This window comes from Pongo abelii, chromosome 7 (assembly GCF_028885655.2).
Source record: "Pongo abelii isolate AG06213 chromosome 7, NHGRI_mPonAbe1-v2.0_pri, whole genome shotgun sequence".
Taxonomy (NCBI): Eukaryota; Metazoa; Chordata; class Mammalia; order Primates; family Hominidae; genus Pongo; species Pongo abelii.
This window is the reverse complement of record NC_071992.2, coordinates 34,561,550-34,584,652: the sequence shown is the minus strand read 5'-3', so window position 1 is coordinate 34,584,652 and position 23,103 is coordinate 34,561,550. Positions and strand designations below refer to the sequence as shown.

Genomic DNA, 23,103 nt, shown 5'->3' with positions numbered 1-23,103 from the left:
TAGGACTATCAAGGATCTTAGCACATTTTATAGTTTATCCTATATCTTAAAGGAGGATACAGATCATCTCAAAAGAATAGTTCTGCAGTCTTTAATAAAATACCTCTAGCTAAGAATTCACAAAAGTGCACAGGGGAAGGCTGCCCAAGGTCACATAAGTGAATTAGAAAATGCTTCCTAAGTGGGTAAGATTCCTTTCTCCCTTACAAGCTCTCTGGGCAGACCCTGATATTAATTCTTCCTATTCAGCAGAATGAAAAGTGACCTTTGGGTGTTTCTCCTCATAAAACAAAATTATAATTTTTGTTGTAACACTGATCTCATTTGTAGCTAAACAGAAAGCAGATTCTAAGTTCCCAGCAGTGGCTGAGCAAATGATTTGGTGTCATTAGACAGTGTTATCCTTAGAAAAATAAGATTGCCAAGAAAGGTTATTTTTCAAACCTACAAGTTGCTGTTTTTTTCTGTTTTTTCAGACAGTGCATTTTACTCATGACACAGTCTAATCATCCTAAGTCTACTATTTCTTAGGAGAAACATCTCAATGATACAAATACCATGGAGGATGTCATAGCTTTTCCAAAGAAGAAGAAAAGTATCTTCCCATAGTGGATCATTGACTAAATGGAGTTACAAGAAAACTACAATTTCTTCTTCACAAAGCCAATAATCTTTTCTTAGCTGAGAAGCCAATTCCAGAAACACAGTTCTGCTATATATTTTCTACTAATCACTGACAGTTTTATATGAGTATAAAATTTCCATAGCCGGAGTCCACAAACTTTCAAGCTGTCCCTTGAATCTTTTTCCATCAATACTTAGATTCTAAAGGAGTACAATCCGTCTAGCCTGCAAAGCAAATATCAGCAGGCCATCTGACTGGCTTAATTTGATATATTTATAGATCTCACCAGGCTAAATGTGGAAGGCGCACATTCTTTACTATACTCTGCATTTTCTACTAGGATCATTTTGGGTGGAAGAAGGTCATGTCAATGTAGAAAATGTTAACCTGTCACTTTCCAAACTAGTCAAATCTTTCGTACCAAACAAAACAAAGAAGACTGAACATCCAACAAGAATCAAGGATTCAGTTATTCAACAAGCTACTGAAATTACCATGTGACATTTAATGACATATGTTAATTTATTCACCAACTAAAGCCCACTTAGAAATGAAAGTAGCTGAAAGATCAAAAGAGAGAAATCATAAGGTAAATTCATTATCTTATTCAACAAATTAAAAAAAAAATCATGGCACATCAACAAATAAAAGTCATATGGTCATTTCAATGGATACTGAATCAACCTTTGATGAAATTAGAAAGTCAATTTTTGTAAAACTATTAAGTATTATCTTTAAAAATCAAACCTGAATTTAATCAAACATCCACATACATGTAACCTACAGGGACTAAATTAAGTGGCATCAAGAGGGGATGCAATAAAACCCAGAGAACTTTACAGGACAAATAACCTGGTTTCTTTAAAAAAAAGTTAAACGTAGAAAAAGGAGACAAAGGGAGCTAGGGCTAGAATCAAACAAAGAGTGAAAAAAGGAGAAAAATTCGAATATCAACACTTAAAAGAGCATTAGGAAATATAGCAACCAATCACAATGGCTGTGAATTTTATTCAGATCCTGATTCAAACAGTTACAAATGTAGGAAATCTGATCATGGATTAGATAATGAATAATAATATTAAGGGGTTATCATTAATTTTTATGTGTGTCAAACATGTTATGGCTATATTTAAAAATAGAAGAGTCCTTATCTTTTAGAGATACATACTGAAATATTTATACATTAAATGATAAGATGTCTGGGATTTGCTATAAAATAGTAAGAGAGAAGGGAAATGACTGGGATGAAGATGAAACAAAACTGATAACTGCTGAAGTGGGTGATGGCTACATGGAGATTCATTACACAATCCTGTGTATTTTCAGGTTTTTAATATGCATGTTTAAATGGATATTATATATGTACTTGTTTAAATATATGCTTATATTTATATTTAAAATTTAAAAATGCAAAAATATAATGATTTTAGGTTTTTCAAAACATGTCTTTATATTGTAAAACTAGAATGATATTCTGTATCATTTAAGAATATCTGCTTTTAGCTAATAATCTAAATGATCCTTAACAGTGAAACTCTAGGGGAGATTTCCATGACTGTCAAACACAAGTAAAGGATATTGACTATCAGTGCTACTATTCAGCATTGCTCTTAAAAGTTCTAACCAATAAAATAAGGCAGGAATCAAAAAATTATGATATAGCTTTAGAAAATGAGAAGATAAAATAATCACGATCTGGAGATGATATGGTTGGATACCAGTAGTAACTACCAAGAAAACCCAGTGAAATAATGTGATCATATTCACACCAGCAACAGAAAATATCAATCAGTTAGGTCAGTCAGGCATGAATTTAACAATAAATGTGAGAATGGGAACTATATTAAAAGAGTCATATATTAAGAAGGTGAATTTGGCCTATGGTTGTGGGAGAAGATGGCATTCCACTAAAGGGAAAAAACAAATAAATGTGGAGGTAAGAAAGTAAATGTCATGTTTGGTGATGAGAGGCAGCAGTTCAATTTGACTAGGACATGGATTATAAATAAGGAGGTGAAGTTAATGAAGCTATGAATAAGGAGGTGAAGTTAATGAAGCTAGAAAATAATAATGCAACCATACCAGAGAAGCCCTTGATAACCTGGTTGGAATTCATGTTTAATATGTAGGCCATGAAGAGAGTTAGGCTTTTGAGTAGGGCCATAATTAATGAAACTAATGGTCTATCCTGCAGCCTTTGGAAGGGGAAAACATGGAGATGAGACTAGTGAAGGAGGTGAGAGTAGAAGAGGGTTTGAGGATAACAGTGTTTGCAAGAAAATGATGGAAAAAGAATAGGGATCATATTCAGGAAATGACACTACTACATATTTATATACATTAAAATTTGAGAAGAGCTAACTGCTGAAGTTCCTTTGTATTTCACACCTTGTACTACACCTCTTTCTAAGGCATTCAAACTGCTTATCACACATTTTCTCATTACTCTTCATGCAATCTAGGAAACACTTATCATGTTAACAAAGGAACTGAGGCCCATTCTCAATATTCAATACTCACTGGTAACACTAAAACGTCTGTTACAGCTAAAGCTGTCACTGTGCTTTCCTAATCTCACTAGACTATGTGTCTGTTGATATAAAGGATCCCATTAAGATGGACAATACCATAATTGGCTTGAAATGATATGTTTTTTACAGAGATGATGAAGGCAGTGATGTGCCTATGAGTTATAGAAGCATCTTCACTCCAGGAAATGATTTCTGACAAATGTTTTAAACAATCTAAACTTTCAGTACTTTGCGGCAAGGAGCCTCCCTAAAAGTGTAGCAAAAAGTGGGTTCTAGGATTTAGATACAATCTTCCAAGTGTTTCGGGTTTGAGCCAGGCCTCTTTGAACAGTGGCTCTGCAGGCAAAAAGCCTAATATTCCTTAGAATGTCGCCCGTGCAGCTTGAAACACGCCTCTCTAAAACCCCAGACTGCATATTGCTATATACCATTTAGCCAAATCACTGCAGTTCTGTGTTTGTGTGATGGTTGTGGACATAAATAGCCAGTTTACGTTTCCACAAACACAATATTTTCCTCACTGAGGCCAAAAATTGCTGCACGGAAAGCAACGAAGCAGTAAAAGTAGGTTTGAGCATATGAATCCTGCTCCATAACACTTGGCTAATTTCAGTCCATATATTTTCCCACAACTCCCAGGAGTTCCTTGTTCCCAAGTTCATGATCAGAGTAGCAAAACATCTCTCCCTGTAATACATTGTGTTATTAAATGTATATCTGCCGTTAGGTTTCCAGTAGAAATTCTATAGTAACCAAATAACACATGAAAATCTAACTTTTTTAAGTACTCTATGTCATTTCACTCTTGACCAATCTGAACAGGAATAAAACCAGGTTTCAAAAAAAACATATAATTTTAAGTGCTTTACTTAAAGAAAATGATTTCCTTTTTTTCTTGCCCCCCCCCCCCCCCCCAGCAACCCCAGGACTAGCTCTGGTCATAATAGTTCTTGTTTCTCTAAAGAAAATGTACATTTTAGGTCAGAGAAATAAGCCATGGGAGGTAGTATTGCTGCAAATTCTGTGTCTTTAGCGGAACAGGGCCAAAATGATAAGTTAACTTTACATTATGCCTAAAGAAGCCTTCCCTAAAACTCCGTGTTTTTCTTTTTCTTTTTCTTTTTTTTTCTATTTTTGGGGCTCCACATTCAAACATAACAAGCACCTGTTTTTCTACTGTTGGCTTTCAACCTAATGTTGTTCAATGGGAAGGAAGCAAACAGGTGTGCACACTCCTTTTCTACATTACATAATATTAAAAAAAATTGGGGTTCCGCATCCTGCTAACATCATCTGGCCTTGCTGCTACGCACACACACACACACATGCACATGCATACACACACACATGCACACACGCACACACGCACATCATGCAGTTGTTAGAAAAATCTAATGGAAATCATCTTGGTTATATTTAAACCAAAAAAGGGCATGTGGAAGAAAATCATAAAAAGAAAAGTAGAGCAAAGGTTAGGGCCTTATCTCAGCTTGCCTGGCTAAATTCCTGCATTGTCAGACACAAGGAATATTAAGATCCATACATAGGACCTTAGTTATAATTCATTCGTTTTTTCCTGTTAGCACTGTATCTATCTATGTATATGGGCTAATAAAACACTTCCATCTCCTGGAGCTGTAATAACTCAGAATGACTGAGGTCTTCCCCCTCTTCTTTTAAAACATAAACCATTTTTGTAGATGCTGCAAGCATGTGTTTAATACAGATCTTTGTTCTTTCCATCCATTACTACAAAGCCACCTAAGAATCAAAGCATCGAAAACCAAATAGTAGGCTGTGTTCATTCTTCCAATTCAGTTCCTCACATTTCCATGCAGTTCCTGTAGAAGAGTCAAAGTCTTCAGTTGAGATTTGCCATTTACTCAAAAGCTTTCAAAAAGTAGAACACTTTGTAATACAAAATATGTGTAGCAGGAATTTGCATTTCTAGTTCAGCTCAAATAGGCGTAGCCAACACCTAGTGAGGCATGTTCTAATTAAATAACCACAGAATCCAGTGACTCCCATAATGGAGAGACATATGCAGGAGCTACACTTCTGAATCCCACCAAGGGAAGAGTTCACAGATGACAGGCTGGTTGTAGTGATGCCTCTAAGCAGAAAACAAGGCCTTACCAGGAAAACAAGACCTTGCTAAGAAGAAGAAACCAGACCTCTGATCCTATTCTTTAAAAAGGCCTGGTTTAGGCCAGGCACGATGGCTCACGCCTGTAATCCCAGCATTTTGGGAGGCCGAGGCAGGCAGATCACAAGGTTTGGAGTTCAAGACCAGCCTGACCCATATTGCAAAACCCCATCTCTACTAAAAATACAAAATTAGCTGGGTTTGGTGGCACACGCCTCAGGAGGCTACTGAGCTACTCAGAAGGCTGAGGCAGGAGAATCACTTGAACCAGGGAGGTGGAGGCTGCACTGAGCCAAGATCACGTCACTGCCCTCCAGCCTGGGCGACAGATCAAGACTCTGTCTCAAAAAAAAAAAGGCCCGATTTATTCATGGCTTTTCCGTTAAGAAATCCTTACTTCCGAAAATTTTTGAAATATGGAAAACTTTTATTGAAAGAGAGACTTTTCTTGGTTTCACACCTTTTCAGTGTATTGGAGCTTCAATCACAGGGATGGCATTGTCTCTGAATAGAAATCAGTCACCGGTGGGAGACCTTTTCTGTCCAGAGGCTCCCATCATTTCCTCACGCCTTTCATGCCTAGGATTATACTACAGACTGATCCTTGGATTTTCCTCTAAGTCTGAAAACCTGAGGGAAGTGAGTCATTGCTCTACTGAGATCACACAAGTCCTAGGAATTCAATGGTCATAGTTCAAAGGATCTTAGTTACCAGAGACCTGTTATAAAAATTCAGCAATCCAGTTGGGTGTAGTTGCTCACACCTGTAATCCCAGCACTTTCAGAGGCTGAGGCGGGTGGATGGCAAGAGCCCAGGAGTTCAACCAGCCTGGGCAACATGGTGAGGCCCCATCTCTACAACAATTTTAAAAATTAGCTGAGCACGGTGGTGCGTGCCTGTGGTCCCAGCTACTTGGGAAACTGAGGTCCAGGACTTCAAGGTTTAAGTGAGCCATGTTTGTGTCACTACACTCCAGCCTGGGCAACAGAGCAAGATCCTGTCTTAAAAAAAAAATCAGCAATCCTTCATTGGCCCTTCATGCTGCTTTGCAGAAAAAGGTTATCAAAATCTGTCAAATGGCTACATGGGTCTATCACAGCCACTGAGTCTGGCCTGAAGCTCATGCTTGGGGAGCTAACACTCTACTTGCCAAAGTACTGTGCGTGCACACGCTTGAGCTTGTGTGTGTATGTGTGAGTGTGCATGTGTGTGTTTGTGTGTGTATGCATGTGCATGCCTGTGATCCTAGCTTTCCTTTCCTGGAAAAATCAAAGTGCATCCTGTCACCCAGTGACTGAAAGGCTGATTTTTATTCTTTAGTTTTTTGTAGAAGAAATGATCTGGAACTGAAGGATTCACTGATAAATAAGCATGTAGGTTACTTTGTGCTTAATTATATCTCATCACTCCTTTTATCAAAGCTCTTTTCCTACATCCAGGAAAGTGTCCAAGACATCTCATTATTTTTTCCCCCATTTGTGTTGTCTAGATTCTTGCTTGTTTGTTTTCAGTCTAATCAATTGATAGCAGTAGTCCATCTTGAATCCAAATATAATTTTAAGCAGACTAAACATAAATTGATTCATTAGTTAACAATACTATTAAAACACATCATCATTCTTTAACATTTAAAAAAATACCATTTTATTCTTTGCTTAATTTAAGCCTTTAAACACCTACTTGGCCATTTTGTTCATTTGTCTGTTTTCATTTTTTGTTTTTGTTTGTGTGTTTGTTTTCAAGAACATAACACCATTTCATTTGTCAATTATTTTCACTGTAAATGACTACTACAAAGGTAAACAAAAGAACACATGGATGAAACAGAATAGAAATGACAAATGCATTCATAGCATCAAAATATTTCTTTTTGGCTGGGTGCGGTGGCTCACACTTGTAATCCCAGCACTTTGGGAGGCCGAGGTGGGCAGATCACTTGAGGTCAGGAGTTTGAGACAAGCTTGCTCAACATGGTGAAACCCCGTCTCTACCAAAAATACAAAAATTAGCTGGGCATGGTGGTGCGTGCCTGTAATCCCAGCTACTTGGGAGGCTGAGGCAGGAGAATTGCTTGAACCCTAGAGGCAGAGGTTGCAGTGAGCTGAGATCGCACCACTGCACTCCAGCCTGGGTGACAGAGCAAGACTCCATCTCAAAAAAAAAAAAAATATGTATATAATATCATATATATTTATGTTATAAATATATTATACATTAGATTTTAATTATATAAATATATTATTGTATATATTTATGACATAAATATATTATATAATATATTTATTTAAAAGTTGGAACTAGGCATGGGCAGACCCACAGCAATATCCACAGAAAACAGAAAACTCTGGCCACACATTTTTTTTTTTTTTTTTTTTTAAAAACTTACTCATGAATTATCAGAGAGAAAGTAAACAAAAAAAAATCTGATGTTGGATGTATGGGAGAAAAGGAGAGAGCAGGCAGGATTTGGGGTTTGTGAAAATTCAACATTTCTTAGGATTTAGATAATGAATTTGAAGTTCAACTCAATTAGGAAGGTCTAGGATGCCAGTTTTGTAAGGTAAATAAGGCGTAATACCCTTCAGGGACTAAAGTTAGATAGTCACAGGATAGTTTACCGAAACCAGAAGGGTTTTTGATGTACAGAGCTGGTTGCTTGTCTTAGTTTGTTCCTTCTTTTTGAATGCACCACATTTCTTGGGTCAACAGGCTGGCAGCTGTTGCAATTTATGGTAAAGTCTAGCTTCAAATCCTGATGGGAAGCTGGAGTTTCCTATATAGGACTATCATAGCAGCAATATGGCAACAAAGGATCTTCGTTGATAAGTCTAATGAAATTTAACCTGTTAAGTGGGGTATGTAATCTATGTTGCTGGAATCACTTTCGAGAGACAGGTACACTAAGTATATACACAAAGGTCGAAAGAGAAAAGATGACTGAGCTAGGAACTGAGTCACGTGGTCTTTTGATTTGTGGGATCAGTGCTTCAGGCTCAACGTAACAAAGCTGACCACTTTCACAACTCTGAGAGAGGAGTCATGGATGATCCAATTCTAGAGATAAGAGATATAGCTGAATTAATAAAATTTTGGCTGTATTTTACAAGCTCTGTGACTAGGCATAGCATGAGGTCAGTACAAAGTTCCAACCATGCTTACATCACAGAACCACTAGAGCAGAGGTCCAGACAGAAGAAATCCATCACTATCACAGTAATGGTAGGAAATACCAGGCGTGGCACCAAAATCTTAACCATAACTACCCTAAAAACCGTCAGGAGGATTTCAGAATCAAAATAACAAAAAGGACATACCCTCAGTGCTTAGCTAAACTCTATGACTTAATAAGGTAAAAATGAATATTTGAAGTTAGATGAGAAGTCATCATTTTAACGAGGTTGACATGGATCTGTACTGATTCCAAAGACAGAATTTTTATGTGTAGCGCTTCTAATTCTCCAGACATAATTTACAATAAGAGACAAGTTCCTTAAAAATTATTTAAAGATTGAATAGCATGAGCAGTTGCTGCCAAATAGGAGGAGACATGCTAAATTCCCCTTCACTTTTCACTTGCTCGTTACTTACAACTCCTTTTACTAAAAGAAAAAAAAAAGGTATCAAATACGCCTGCTGACCATTACATGTAAGGCTAGTAGACTCTTTATAGACAATTTCCATGAAACGCAGCATCCAAAATGGAAAAATGGAAATTAACTTTGAAAGTAAAGAAAGGCATAACAAATTTAACCGGATTATCATCATTACCTGTGATAAATACTTTTCTGTCCCAGAAGCATGAAAATTGGAGAGGCTGTCTAAATTCTTTCACATGCTAGAATTGATGTCTAGAAAATACTGTTTGGGATATGGTTTCTACAAAGTGCAGAAAGACTGAATCATCAAAGTCATTATTGGCTCAAGGAGAAAAGTATAAGGAAAAGGGCCATGTGCGGTAAGGGTAATAATAATAAGTTATTACCTATGCAGGCTCACTCTGCCATCCGTTATCCAACTTACTGGGTGTGAAATGTTAAAAGTAGAACTAAGATTCTGGGACTACCATTCTGTTGGTTTTCTTATTATTGAAGAAATAAATGTACTCATTCTTAATAGTCATATTTCTAGAATGAGTCATCACCAACTATATTTCAATACAGCTGAGGGTAAAACATCACAGAGCACTTTAAATATGCTCACAACTACCATTTCTCCTGGGCATGCTATTTATCATGTTCTGGTTATAGGTGATCTTCAAGGTAGGTCACGAGGGAGGAACTGGAGAAGTGAGAAGCAAAGAAGACATTTTGTAATTGCAAAAATGGAGGTGTGCTCTGGATAGCATGTTTTGTTCTTAAACATCTTTTTTCCTCTTTATAGCATAACAACTTCATAGCGTAACATTATGCCATAACTTGATAGTGTAGCAATCATTTTTTACAGTAATCTTGTCTTTTGAAGTAGAAATCATATTTACCACAACCAGTAGGTGTTTGGCATTGATAATGTTAGCTAGGCATTGTAAAGGTATATCTTTTGCTTCTCTTCTTCCTGGTTCCCTTTTTTTGGAGAAGAAATGAATGCAGATAAAATTCAAGAGTTATCTGTATAGTAAAGCAAGAAAATTCTTAGCTAAGACAAGATAAACTGACATTCATTAAATATCTACTATGTGCCAGACATTCTAGCATTTTAACACCTTTAGTCCTTAACAAGAAATAGGTGACACTTTCTCTTTCTCACAGTTGGAAAAAAACAAAAAACAAACTGAGGCTGAAAAAAGTTAAATGGCATGCCTTTGTTCTCAAAATAATAAAGAGGAATTCCAAGGCAGGTTACTTGCTAGGCCCATAATACAGCCACTGAAATATTCTGTCCCGTGACGCCTCTTTCATTTCAGAACTATATATGTCACCTTGTAGCTAAAAACCAACAAGGCCATTAGAGAAGCCATATTCTTCTACATCTGAATATTTCTCTATGTTTGCAAACTATATTGTCAGAGAATGAGACTTAAAATACTACCTTTAGGTTGTGCATTCTTAGCAGAAGGCAGGAGGCCACTGTGAATCAAATTGATGCATTTTAATCTTCACTCACGGAAAGCGCTCTGTCTACATTATCTAGTTTTCTGTTGTCTGTTTCAGTTTATCTATCTATCTAGTTTTCTAGTTGTCTGTTGTCTTATATTTTTCATTAAGCTTTCCTAAACACTAGAAAACTAAACTGATCTTGAATAGTTAGACTAAATTATAATATGAAAGTTATCAGAAATTCAGTGATGTGACCACATAGTGCCAGAGTGTTATAAGGGATTCTATGTAACCTTCATTCAGATTATCATCATTTTCCTTTTAAAAAATATGCCTTAAAGAATAACTTAATTTTCATTTAGTAATGATTGTAGAGTTAGAAAAAAATACATACTTTACTTTTTTATGAGACCAAAGAGAAATGCATGTACATAAAAATGCATATACAAATATAAATATGCTGAGTTATAAACACCATCAGGGAGTTATGGCAACAGGAACTATTCCAAATGAAATGCTAAATTTAGTTATGATGCCTGTGCAATATTTAATATCTGCATAAGATCTCTGATTGACCGCAATGCAAAATTAATACCACTGGATCCTTTAAAAGCTGATTGTACACAACAAAGAGATAGGGAGAAAAGACAAAAAAAGTATTTCTATAAGAGATGCAGATAAATTATATAAAATAAAAAAATTGTCTCCAGGGACATTTGATGTTAGGTTCATTTTGTTGACTTGTAATTTTCTTTAACCTCATTTGTACATAATATGCAAATCACGCACAAGAAACTTTTAAAAATAGGTCTGATGGTAGCACTCCTTAATTAAAAGTTAATTCCTGACTGTCAAGTAATTTAAATGAGCAACATTTAAATAAATGGGCTGTTCTAAATAGTTAACATAAGATATCTTTCGTTTGGTTAAATTACATATGAGGATCATCTAATCAGACTTGCTTTACATAGTTACTCCTAACAATAATAATGCTAAAAATCAGAGTGGCAGACATATTTAAAGTGTTTACTAATGGCAAATAACTGCAAAGTTGGAAGAACAATGTAAAATGTGAGTTAATTTGTGTAATTTTCATCAGTCTCTTCAGTATTCCCTTGATTTTTTACTAAATTTTATTCAATTGACTATGCCAAGCCTTATCTTCACCCATTTAAAATTTGAAATACAGGCACACATGTTCTCAGAACCTCTTGAGACAAAAAAAATATATAATAAAATATGCCAGGCTCATTGGCTCACACCTATTATCCCAGCACTTTGGGAGGCTAAGGCAGGAGGATTGCTTGAGCCTAGGAGTTCGATACCAGCCTGGGCAACATAGTAGTACCAGACCCCATCTCTATAAATAAAACAATTTAAAAATTAGCCAGGCATGGTGGTGTGGGCCCATAGTCCCAGCCACTTGAGAGGCTGAGGTGGGAGGATCATTGGAGCCCAGGAAATTGAGGCTGTAGTTCATGCCACTGTACTCCAGCTGGGGCAATGGAGTGAGGCCCTGTTTCAAAAAAATAAAAATAAAAATGAATAATCATAAAATAAAATAAAATTTGAAATATAGCAAGGTAAGTCACAGATTTGTTCAAAATAAGTTAAAGCTATGGAAGAACTCTGAGAATCATAGAATTTTCTATTTACTTCGGTGGATAAGAGAGCTGAGGCACATGGCAAAAATGTTATATAGTTTTTACCTACAATTACATATAAGAGGCGTGACTAAAATATTGAACTTTGTAGTTTCAAATGCACCATTAACATTTTTCACTTAGGCTTCTTTGTTTCCTAAAAATAAGCAGTCAATGTTCAGTAGAAATGTCAAGAAATCAATAAAAAGTAATTAGGAAGAGTGTTTAATGTCCTTGAGAAAAGCTTTGAAAGCAAAAAGGGAATCTTCGGCTTAGTGAACAGTCAACATGCTTACATTTTCTTCCATAATAAAAAGAAAAGGCAATAATTTAAATTTTCTTTTAATAAAAATAAAACATACAGATGTCAAGTGTCACCCTGGGCCATATTGCAGTTAATGCGGTTGCTTTCCATCATAAAAATCCACCAGTGAAAGCTGTCCCAGGGTACTGACTCCTTCCTATAGGCAGTCACTGTTATACGTACCCATGTGTGATAACAAGCAACAGAGCAGGAACCCTCATGTTAACACTGAGTTGCTTTAGCTAACCATTCCTGTCATCTTAAAAGAGAGAAACTGAGAGAAAGGAAAGAATTATTGTGTGACTTCAACATGCCAAGGCAAAAATACACATGATCTCATAGGCTCTCACAATAACCTGTAAATTCTGTATTATTTATCTGCACTTATTAGAAAGTAAACAATATCTCAGACAGATTAGGAGTTTGCCAAGACCCTACAGGTGGAAAATAGCAGAGCTGGGATTCAAACTCAGATCTCTGACCACAAAGTCCCTACTCAAATGTCTTATTCAATGGAGGTTCTTATTATTTTGAGAGCTAAGGACTCCTTTCAGAATTTGGGGAAAGCTATCAATTTTTGTTTACATGTACAAATAAAAACCAAGCATACAATTTTGGAGTTTCATGGACCTCTTTTTCTGAAGCCAATTCAAGTTAAGAATTCTTCACATGAGGTCTGGCTCTAAATGACCTTTGACATCTTCCATAATTTAGAAAACTCAATAACATGATTCCACTAGAGATAAGACTAAAAGCTGTTTCCTTCTACACATTATTTTCTTTGCTTCGTTTCAGAGGTTTTCTTTCAATAATCTGTTTAACTATTTCAGAAGCAGATATAAGAACATTTGAGAACATCACCAAAATTATTGTAGATCATGATAAGTTAAGAAAGGAAAACTTAATTAGGGGTCTTTTGGATTATGTTAAGTATAATAAGGATGATTTAACTTTTAGGACTTTATTACAAATACTGCCACTATTATTTTGTTTTATGGATTATTTATGATAATAAAGGAATATTTTATTTAAAAGGTATCCCTGTAGATTAAAAAAAATACTTCATACATATAACTTCAGAAGCTGATGGGGGTATGAGGCCAGGGAGAAAGAGAGTCTCTAATTTTTTTCTTTTTATTGAGAGAACAAAGATGCTTATTAGGCTTAAAGATTTTTATTTTTAAGTTTGGACTAGCATTATTTAATACAAAAGCCCAATTTTCTGAAAGAAAACTGCAGTAATTTAATTTTTTTAAGTACATTCCTTCTGAAAAAAAAATCTCAAAATGCCACAAACCAATTAGATATATTTTTATTTATGTGTTTGCAGAGTGCACAGCTTCAAACACACCAGGGGACTGTACCTAAATCTTTTATTAATATCATATTTAATGGGAAATTCCAAGTTGAATTATTGTAACATTGAATACAGAAATCCACTCATATGATTGTAAACATCTTTGGAATGAAATATAACTGTGTCATTGCTGAATAGTTAAAGGTAACAGTTTATTTCATATCAAATTTGAAACAATCTCTGACTAATTCTTTCCTTCTCCCCTTAATTGCTCTGAAACAGTTCTAAGAAGGCATTTTGCTATAGTGACTTTTTTTCCCCTCATATCTTTCTCTCAGGAGCACGACAAAAGATTTGAAAGAAAATCTAGCTTTTAAGTTTGTACAATCTTCTTATCATAGGACATTATTACCACTGATTTTAGGTCATATATTGTTACTACTACTAACGTGTTGTTATTATTACTAATCAATGTAAACATTACAATGTATTTTTATTTTATAGAAATGGAATGGCAAGTCTGCTATATCTAATAATTTGTTATAAATTACTCTAATTATCTGAATTAAAAGCATCATTTATCAAGTGATGAATAAGATTGCAGCCCAGCACAAAATACATTTTTCTTTAAAAGGTATTGTTTTCTCTACAAATAGATTTCTTTTTACTTTTTTTAGAATATTCAGATGATAATGGAATGAAAAAAATAAACTGGCTTTATAATAGAATCTTGCAAACTTCTAAATAATTTGAATTATATTAACTCTGAAAACTAAATAGCATTTATCTGCAAAGAAAGAGAGATTCATTTCTAAAGCTTTCTTTCTATTGAAATCTCTATTCCATAGGAGTAATTATGACTATACATTTTAACGTCCAATGGAGTCAAAGTATACAAGTGTGGCTAATATTTGGTGAAATATTATTTGAGAAAATTTAAAATTCTGAAAGAAAACTACCAATCCTTTTTTATGACCTCAATAGTTCCTTATAGGTCTCAGGGACTATTGTAATGGAAATTTTTAAATTTGGGTATCTGCAGTGTCATAATTAGAGGCTAATATTGGTAAGTGAAACTGTCAATCAAATATTCCTTAAAACAAATGTCATTTTATAATTCTACAGTCTTGTAAAATTACACACACACACACACACACATACCCCTATATATACCCATGCACTTCTTAAAGTTCTTAGTTTTCAAGTTTAACTTAGAAAAAAGCTAATTGACGATCATATGGACAGCAAGCCCCTGCCAAAACTAGTCCACTTGACTTGGTCTGTAGCTTATCACAGAATCTCAGATAAATTAATAAAACTGTATGCATTCTTTCTTGTTTGCCTACTCAGATACTTATAAGTCCCATTTATCTAGCAGTAGAAAAATAAACGAGAGAAGATATAAAGTATTCTAATATATCTATGCCTACATCTGATCTGTTTGTAAATATAATTAACATTTGAAAATCCTGCGTAAAGCTTCATCCAAAAGGGGCTTCTCCACGACAGTCACAGACGTTTGGTCTCTGCTACACTGCCATCAGCTCAGATCCATTAGAGACAAAGATTTAGTTTTTGTGAAACTGCTATAGGCATCTAAACCTGGGTTTGGATAATTTTTATCAGTCCAGTTTATCTCATTTGCTAGATCATCTTTCCGTAAGCAAATTCCTCTTAAGTAGATTAACATCCTTCAGATCTAGGCGTCTACCCTCCCTCTGTGTCTTAAAATATGGACACAATTTTTAAAAAGAAATTTATAGAAATAGTCAAAGATAAAATGGGGAAGCCTTGGTAGGTTGGGCAATTCCTTGTAACTAAAGAAAGCAAAGACTTGTTGAAGACATGTAGGAAATGTTTTTCAATGGGACTCATTGCAACGGCAGGTAGGGTTTAACTTCAAACTATTCAAGATTTATCTTCCAACCTTGAAGTTCTATTATTCCAAGCATAGGATTAAACTTGATATACACCAATGATGCTGGTAATTTTGGCTAAACTCAAACATTTTCATATTTAAGTAAGATCTCATATGATTTTTACAGATCACAAAGTGCTACATCTAAGTCTTAATTTCAAGTATCCTGATTCTAATTCATCAACTAGTACCTTGTTCACACTGGGATGGGAAATAAAGAGTAGATCAAGAGGAGATCCCCTCTCAAAGTGGAGAAACACCTAATGTCCTTCACAAATTTTCTACTTCTGTACATCTCTAAAGCAAACATTTTGCCACTTCAGCACTTTTCGTCAAGGACAGCAGAGGCTACTTAAAATACATTGTCACTTGGCCGGGTGCGGTGGCTCACGCTTGTAATCTCAGCACTTTGGGAGGCCGAGGCAGGCGGATCACAAGGTCAAGAGATCAAGACCATCCTGGCTAACATGGTGAAATCCCAGCTCTACTAAAAATACAAAAAATTACCCGGGTGTGGTGGCTGGAGCCTGTAGTCCCAGCTATTCGGGAGGCTGAGGCAGGAGAATGGCATGAACCCGGGAGGCGGAGCTTGCAGTGAGCGAGATCACGCCACTGCACTCCAGCCTGGGCGACAGAGTGAGACTCCGTCTCAAAAAAAAAAAAAAAAAAAAAAAAATACATCGTCACCTATCCCATGCTGATTGCTATTCCTAAAAGCTATATTTTATTAAATATAGTTTTAAAAATTCAAGTGGCTACCAAAGAGCATTTTTATGTTCAGAATTTTATAAATATATCCAACAATAGAAACAACTCTACATTTTTTAAAGTCAAACTAATATTTTCAGATGCCATAAAAAGCACGGCAACGATCACAAATCTCGAACGACAGGCACTAACGGCATGTTTGTCCCCACAGATTACTAATTTCATTGATGAGACTTCCTATAGCTTTTATTGGCCATCAGCAGATGAATGGAGGTGGGGGGAACTAAATGCACCAGGACCAATAAAACCTGTCTGTAAATGATAAATATAATCTTGTTTGTGCTATGACTTGAGAAACATTACATTTTAGTGATATTTTTCCAAGAAGGAATGCTTAAATGTGATCCATTAATTTCATGACAGTAGTGACAATAAAGTATGAAATAATGAGATTTATTGCACAGAAGTGCCAGCAACACTTAAGTATTTTTCTCAAATCATAAAATTCTTGAGCCTTGGGAAACCAAGGCTTTTTCATTTGCTTTTTCTTACAGATTTTTAACTATGCCTTTTGTCTGTTTATCTTACTGTTGTTTCATTATAAAATATACGATTGCTTGTTTTTTATTTGCTTATGTGATATGCAGATTAATCTTCCAGTTCATTATACAGAAGTTGTTTCACTTAGTCTTCTGCAAACTCACTTGTACAATTTAGTAAACCTTAGCCCGACACTATCACTGCTCTTCAAATGAAAATATCCAGAATATAAACTCTTGAAAAAAGGAAATGATCATTTTGAAGATTCAACTCTAAATTCACTTAATCCAGCTCAACAAATCACTAAAAATCACTCAGCAAGTGGTCACACTTTTTACTTAATATGTCCCTCCCACCTCTACTGCCTCCCCAGAGGACACTGGGAGATGGGAGATAGAAAGAAGAAATTAAGGAAACATTGCCTTTAACACACCTTGCATATATTATTCCTTGCTATGATATCTGGTAGGCAACTAGCAATTTGTTAAATTAACTCATTTCCTCTGACTCATTCTTTGTTACTGAAGGGCTACAGCTCTGTTCTATAAAGAACCCCTACTTTGTAAGTGCTTGTTCAGCATATTCCATTTTTGCTGATGGTATCTGAAATTAACCAGTGTGCCAATCTGAGCACACACAAAGGTATCAGAAAAGGCAGCGATGGCAAAAACCGTCTTTAGCAGGAGTCACTGGGGTAGAGGTCTAGTGTTTCCCTGGTGAAGCCAACACTTTTTCAAAGATCGATTGTGTTGTAACACCACCTCAATGAAAGCAATAGGTTTCAACCACAAATTTTCTTAAAATATTCTCAAATTAAACAATAGATCACACATGTTGTGAACATTTTTATATCTAATGCTTTGTTAAATTTTCCTGTCTTAGTTCTAAACAGTTTGTATTCTAAAAGAAGCCACGTCATGGGTAAAAGTAAGAATACAACAGGTTTCTAGTCCAATGTGTTCTATCCTGTGAGCTGCTGACCAGAAGAAAGTGAATTACATTTCTTTTCTTCTTTTCTTTTCTTTTCTTTTTTTTTTTTTTTTGTAGACAGGGTCTTGCTCTGTCACCCAGGCTAGAGTGCAGTGGCACAAACATGGCTCACTGCACTCCAGCCTGGGCGATGCAGCGGGACTCCGTCTCAAAAAAAAAAAAAAAAATTATTAGTGAGATATCTCTACAATATCATAGGACTAAAAAGATCAAAGCATTTCTGCAATCATTTGGGAAATCAAACAGATATGATATTTCAGAACTAATAACATTTATTACAATATTTAGAATCCAAAGGGGTCAATGTAAACCCTTTTCTGACTTATGCTGTTGGTATTCAGCCCCTAATAAATTCAGTTAAAGACTGTCGTAGTGTTTCAAGGCCAGATAATAAGACTACAGAGGTGAAGAATGCCCTTGTGGTCTTCAAATATTATTTCCTCATCCCTCCCATCCTTTGACCACAATAAACACTGTTATGAAAGAAATTCAAATATAAAAATATTTCTGTAAACAAATATAATTAAATGCCACCCTGTTAAAACTGTTGATTTATTTAAGGAAAACCAACATGAAACCCAATCAAATTTGCAATTCTAGGTTAGCCCTCATTTGCTAACTTTTATGCTTGCCTGTATTATTGTTGAAAACCCAGCCATTAGAGAGAAAGAAGAATGAAAGACAAAAATGGGACTGTTAAGACAATAAAAACAGTCTAAACAGCCTTATCATTCACCTCATTTTCTTGACTCCTCGCTTCCTCAAGTTTTAAGAAATGACTGATAATTTTGCAAGTGAAAATTCAGGCCTGGCATGGTGGCTCACGCTTGTAATCCCAGCACTTTGGGAGGCCGAGGCAGGCAGATCAGGTCAGAAATTAGAGAACAGCCTGGCCAAATGGCAAAACTCTTCTCTACTAAAAATACAAAAATTAACCAGGTGTGGATTGTATGTACCTGTAATCCCAGCTACTCAGGAGGCTGAGGCAGGAGAATCGCTTGAACCCAGGAGGAGGAGGTGGTAGTTAGCCAAGATTGCGCCACTGCACTCCAGCCTGGGCCACACAGCGAGACTTCTCCTCAAAAAAGAACAATTCATAGTAATACCGACAAGAGAATCATATATTAATCCATTCTCCTTTAAAAGCCAATCTCTACCAACACAAATGCCCAAACATGGGTTGCTGTTTATTTCAGCAGATTCACTTGATTTTCATACAAGTGTGATTTTATGTATGACTATTAGGCACATGTGAACACTGACACACGTCCCACACATAGCCTTTTAGAAGAAAACACATTTTTCCACCAGCTTCTTCACGGAAATACATGAGAGTGATGTCCTAGAGTCATTTTTTAGATGTGGGCAGTCTCCAATCAATGCCTTAAAGACAGCATTCAGGATACACTTCCCTAAACCATCCATTTCCTATTGATTTTTTTTTTGTTGTTATAAATGACTCGTATTCCCACAACAGGAAAAAGAATTCAAAGATTTTCCATTTTTGATATTTGGTATGTGAGACAAGTCTCAAAGATGAGAAGTTGTTACTTTTACAAAAAGAGTCATCTGAGAAGGATACTTGATTACTAGGAAAAGAGAAAATACAATTCCTAGCACTTTGATTTATCTTGTGATGAAATCTTAAGGAAAAGTCACATTTGTGATCTCACGATCTTGGTATCCATTGTCAGTTTATGGACTTTCAAATGTACTTGGGAAAGTTTCAGTTTAAGGGGGTCCCTTATTTACCAAGGTGTACCATACACGTTTTCTTTTTGTTCAACTAAATGAATGTCGGATAGTTAAAATATCTTAAATTGTTCATGGAATAAATCAGGGTGAAATCACAGAAATAAATTAGAAAGTGATAATTGATCTATAATCTATAATTTTCTCCATTTATTTGTGTCAAGTTAGAAAGTGAATCATCTTTTAGTTGAAAACATTCACTTTAGTTGACAGCTTGGCCTACTTCAAAATAGATTTTAATAAAGGGAGAAATCAGGGGTTTGTAAGATATGAAACCTTTTGAAAAATGCAGGCTTACTCACATTGAAGACCACAATAATTAATATTTAAAAATCACCTTCGAATATGCTGGCCCCATGGTCTTTACACCCCTCTATCACTGAGTTGTTATTCTTCTGGGAGAGCAATGCCAGGCTTTTTAATAGTGAAAACTGGGTAATTACTGGCAAGTCATCATTTCTTGCATTCTTGTGTCTTGATTTCAACACATGGAATGAATGTCACAGTCATAACAAGAGAAAATAGTTCAGATTTCTCAGAAGCAAAAGATGTCTGACTGAATAAAAAGTCCAAAATTGCAGATTTTCTAAAAAGATATTGAATCATTAGTATACTTACACAATATATATTAGAATATACATACATTCTTTGATCCTTCTTTGAAAATAGAGAAGATGAGGATAGGAGCATGAATGCTACTTCCAAAAAATCAGGGTGCTCTGAGAACATGAACAGGACCTGACTTCTGGAAAGCTGCAAAAGGCTTCTAGGGAAACTACTACTGAGTTGAAATTTGAAGGATGGTAAGTTAATTTAAGACAGCAAAGGGCCAGCATGGTGTGGGAGGTGTGTGGATTGGGTTTAGACATGCAGAGGAAAGGCCTTGCTTGAAGACCCAGAGGCAGGAGGGGACATAGCCAGTTCCAGTAAGTGAATGCAGGCCAGTGTGACAAGGGTCTAAAGGGAAGAGGATGGGACAGGGGAGGAAAGGAAGGGAAAGGGGATGAAAAGGAATCAGGGAAGAATATGCATTAATATGGCGCTTGCTTATCTTAAAATGTATCAGTGTGCTCACTCACATGAATTACATATACTATCTTAGCATAATACACTACACATTCCCTTTCTACTCTTATTTACATTATCAAATAGTTTATCAAGTCCTTCTATTCATAGATATAAACTTTAACTCTATTCTTTCAGCTGATGTGTAGGATTAACTCAAGATATCAACTAGCGGAGGCAAGCAAAACCAGGATTTATTGTATTTGTAGTGAAAAGAAAATACTAGTTGAATAAATTTAAAAGGATGCATATTTTTATTTATGTATTTATGTATGTATGTATGTATGTATGTATGTATGTATTTATTTATTTATTTATTATTATTATACTTTAGGTTTTAGGGTACATGTGCACAATGTGCAGGTTAGTTATATATGTATACATGTGCCATGCTGGTGCACTGCACCCACTAACTCGTCATCTAGCATTAGGTATATCTCCCAATGCTATCCCTCCCCTCTCCTCCCACCCCACAACAGTCCCCAGAGTGTGATGTTCCTCTTCCTGTGTCCATGTGTTCTCATTGTTCAATTCCCACCTATGAGTGAGAATATGCGGTGTTTGGTTTTCTGTTCTTGCGATAGTTTACTGAGAATGATGATCTCCAATTTCATCCATGTCCCTACAAAGGACATGAACTCATCATTTTTTATGGCTGCATAGTATTCCATAGTGTATATGTGCCACATTTTCTTAATCCAGTCTAGGCATCACCATTCAGGACATAGGCATGGGCAAGGACTTCATGTCTAAAACACCAAAAGCAATGGCAACAAAAGCCAAAATTGACAAATGGGATCTCATTAAACTAAAGAGCTTCTGCACAGCAAAAGAAACTACCATCAGAGTGAACAGGCAACCTACAAAATGGGAGAAAATTTTCACAACCTACTCATCTGACAAAGGGCTAATATCCAGAATCTACAATGAACTCAAACAAATTTACAAGAAAAAAACAAACAACCCCATCAAAAAGTGGGCGAAGGACATGAACAGACACTTCTCAAAAGAAGACACTTATGCAGCCAAAAAACACATGAAAAAATGCTCACCATCACTGGCCATCAGAGAAATGCAAATCAAAACCACAATGAGATACCATCTCACACCAGTTAGAATGGCAATCATTAAAAAGTCAGGAAACAACAGGTGCTGGAGAGGATGTGGAGAAATAGGAACACTTTTACACTGTTGGTGGGACTGTAAACTAGTTCAACCCTTGTGGAAGTCAGTGTGGCGATTCCTCAGGGATCTAGAACTAGAAATTCCATTTGACCCAGCCATTCCATTACTGGGTATATACCCAAAGGACTATAAGTCATGCTGCTATAAAGACACATGCACGCGTATGTTTATTGTGGCACTATTCACAATAGCAAAGACTTGGAAAGGATGCATATTTTTAAAGATAATTCTTATCTAAGTTCTATGTATGTGTTAATAAATACATATAAGTGTCTTTACACTCAAGGAAAAGTAATTACCTGTTATTTCCTTAAGAGAATTTACCCTCGACTTGACTAGATCATTTGATTTTTTTTGTTTGTATCAATTGTGAGTTAAAGAAAAGCATTCATTTTTGCCCTATCATTTCACTCACAGTATTGCCGAAATTATTTTACCAGTTATACATATTGAAATTTCAGTATTATTTCATTAAAAGTGAAATGAAAACCATTCTAATAAATTATATATACCAATATATATGGGGAGGCAATTGTTTTATATTCATTTTTTTTTCTGCTAGCTAAAGCACCAAAGACAGATACAGAGTTTTAATCAGAACATCTGCTTAAAAAATAACTTGAATAGCTGGGGAAAGGGTGGAAAGAGGAAATGGGAGGGGTCTGCTAATGGGTATGAGGTTTGTTTTTGGAGTGAGGAAAATATCCTGGAGTCAGATAGTGGTAATGAGTTGTACAACATTGTGACTTTACTAAAAACACTGAATCGTACACTTTGAAGTGTGAATCTTATAACATGTAACTTATACTTTTAATAAAGTTGTTAATAACATTTTATAAACAATTTGAGTTATTAAATCCTAGAAAAAGAGGTATGTACATTTAAATATTTTCTTAATTTTTTCTTTGTCCTATTCACAGCCAGACCTCTACATTGCTCAATATGGATTTACACATTGACATTATAGGAACATTTGAACCATCTGTAATATTAGCATGTTTCTAGAGAAAAGATGGCTCAAGACAACAAAGGGTAAGAAATTCTAAACTAATAATCTCAAAAGCTGTACCAATCACATTTATGTGGTGACATAAAACAAGAAGTAAACAAAGAAAGCAGAAAATTTTGTTCTCCTATGTTTGAAGCCATTTTTCCATTCTTTTTAAAGTCTCAATATAAAATTACATCTGCATTTGACTAAGTTCAAAGATGGTTCACACAACCGGACAACTGTCACATAATTCTACTCCATTAAACGTTCTCTACTGACTTTTCTAGGAAAGCAGATTTCATTCCCTACAACTGCATTAATCACTAACCCAGGCAAGCTGTTTAGCTAATCAGAATCTGGGTCTGACAACTGCT

At 35.6% G+C, this 23,103-nt stretch overlaps 1 protein-coding gene and 1 long non-coding RNA gene across 6 annotated transcripts in view; one reads left to right on the top strand and one right to left on the bottom strand.

Moving 5' to 3' along the window:
• The window catches only part of NRG1 (neuregulin 1), a 97,571-nt gene that overhangs the window by 22,008 nt on the left and 52,460 nt on the right, over positions 1–23,103 (bottom strand).
• Positions 20,017–23,103, top strand: part of LOC129060946 (uncharacterized) — a 37,638-nt gene continuing 34,551 nt past the window's right edge. For 4 of the 5 annotated variants that reach the window (XR_010141082.1, XR_008527855.2, XR_010141083.1 and 1 more), the window contains exons 1-2: positions 20,090–20,291; positions 22,659–22,770. This is a non-coding gene — a long non-coding RNA (uncharacterized LOC129060946). Of the gene's footprint in view, positions 20,292–22,658; positions 22,771–23,103 lie in introns of all 5 variants that reach the window. The other variant, XR_010141084.1, reaches the window with a different exon arrangement.